This window comes from Fukomys damarensis, unplaced genomic scaffold (assembly GCF_012274545.1).
Source record: "Fukomys damarensis isolate Sample0158 unplaced genomic scaffold, DMR_v1.0_HiC HiC_scaffold_33, whole genome shotgun sequence".
In the NCBI taxonomy this organism is placed as follows: domain Eukaryota; kingdom Metazoa; phylum Chordata; class Mammalia; order Rodentia; family Bathyergidae; genus Fukomys; species Fukomys damarensis.
Window position 1 is genome coordinate 29,779,888 of NW_022900945.1, and position 2,514 is coordinate 29,782,401.

Here is a 2,514-nt window from a genome sequence, read left to right on the forward strand (position 1 = left end):
ATAATCTATGCCATGGTTAACTCATACAATCATACGAATTTGGATAGGGAGGGGGTCATTAAAAATTTATCTATTGTATTTACCCTGATTTATTCCTCTAGATCAGCCAATCAAATTATGTTAGTGATGTGTAACCTTTGTGAAAAAAAAATATATATTTATTTAAATGAATATTGGAGGCAGTTAAAATCTAGGAACCAAATTTGTGGCCTGTTTCTTCTCCAATGAGTACTAATAGTAATAACAGAAACAATAAGGATGGTGATAGCACTCTTAATTATTTATTGTAGCCAGTCACTGAGCCCAGGGCATGGCTGTGCATTATATACATTATGTCATTTAGACCTCACCACCATTTATGATGAAGAGTCCATTTTCAGTAAAGTATACTTTTTCCTGCAGAGATTAATGAATGTGCCTAATGTCTCAGAGCTACTAAATGAAAGAGCTCAAATGTAAATCCATGCTCTCATCAATGTGCTTTAGTGACATATAATAGTGCCCCATCCAAAGGCATTAGAGAGGTACAACCAACCATGGACTAAAACCCTATGAAACCATGAGCTAAAGTAAAACTTTTCTCCTTCAAGTTGCTTTTCTCAGGCTTTTTTGTCACAGCAATGGAAGCTGACTAACATTTCTCAACACAGTAACACTGAGATATCATGACAGTAGAATTGATGAGATACAGCTATTGAACCGTACAGTTAACTGGAGGGTAGCACATACACACTAAATATACTGGACAAAAGTATGATTTCACTATGCTTCACTCAGAACAGTGTGGGATTTAACTTATACATTTTTTTTTTTAATTTTTAGATTTTCTATTTAATATTTCCAGGCACTGATTGACTGCTGGTTGCAAAATACAAAAGAACAAAACCTTCCATAAGCAGTGAAGGGAGCCCACTGCTATACTTTGTTGCATTAGCCTCATTCCTAACTCATGTTATGTTTTCTTATGTAATTCTCAGCTCACCTGATTTTTAACCTATTGCTTTATATGCCTTGATTCGTAAACTAACTTAAATCTCTAAAATGTTTAAATAAGCAAGCTTACTGACTATTGTATGTTTGCTGTCCTGCATTTTTAAGAGGAAAAAAATAAAGAAAAATGTGTGTGAACACTACAATTTCTCCTGCTACCTCACAGAAGAAATATTGTACCCCCTCATTGTACAATTTGCTTTGCCAAGATCAAGCAAGAAACAATCAATATTGATTGAGCCAATGTGAGGGAAAAGGACTAGGTAGTTTCTGTCCTTCGGAAGCTTACATATCAAACTATTGAGTGAAATACATGTACAAAGCCATAAAAAGAGATTATTAATGGTACTAATAATAGATCTTTTATGTATCTTAAATCAATGTTTAAAGAGAAGGGGAAACATTCTAGAAAATTGGATTTTATTTTTTAAGGATCGAGAACCCAAGAGTAAATCAAGAATATTTAAACATTTGGGTGATTTGAAGAGTTCTGTAACAAAATTTTGTTCTGTTACTTGTTTTTGAGGTAGGGTTTCACTAAGTTGCCAGGCTAGCCTCTAACTCTTGAGATCAAGTCATCCCCTGCCTAACCTTAACAGCTGGGACTGCGAGCACGCACCACTCTGAGGAGCTTATAATAAAAAAAAAATTTGGCCAAGATATTCTTTAAGGTTTTGTCCTATTTAAAAAATTATACAGAAACTACCATTTTCTATAGTGAAATTCCAATTAATAAAGGGTAAGAGGTTTGCCAGAGGGAAGATACAGGAAAATACAGAGTCCTCATTGAGAGTAACTGGAGAAATGTACGGAATGTTAGTTATTTCCCAAGATGGCTAGTGTGTGTTGGGAGTAAGGATGGAAGACGCTGGAGAGGGAAGGGTGCTTGGTAAAGGAGTAGCGAATTGAGATTTTCCAAAACCGAGTGCCTTGTGAAACTTTGTCAAGCCTCTACTAAAACACACGTTATAGTCAGCTATGCTGTTATATTTGAGACCATGAGGCCTATAGAAAAGGGAGTCAATTAGGGTAGCCCAGTTTAATGTTTCTAGCCTAACCAATGGTGTACATTCCGCTGTCTTCACTCCCATCCACACTTTTTCACACCCCCAAATGTTAGACACTATCGATGGTATTTTTTTTGTATAAATTCAAATGTTTCAGTCGTTCCACCCAACGCATTGTAAATATTTTCCACAGCCATACACTATGAACTGAAACGAGGATCGTGTTTTTTTCTACTTTGCATGATTGAGTTCAGCCTTAGAAACCAAGGTCATCTTTCAGTGACAAGTTCTACTTCCTTTAGAAAGTATTGTTTCTACTAAGCAGTGGTCTTGTTCAATGGTCAACTGTTTTAGAAGCTGGAGAAGGTTTGTAATAAAAAAATGGAATAGGAGGCAAGCTACAAAAATTTCCTCGGCCCGCACCCGTGGAGGTAGCGCAGCTGGGAAGTGGACTGGAGGGAAAAGGAGAGGCTGCCTGTGGGTGTCCTGCAGTCCGGGCCCAACCTGGGGCAGAAGG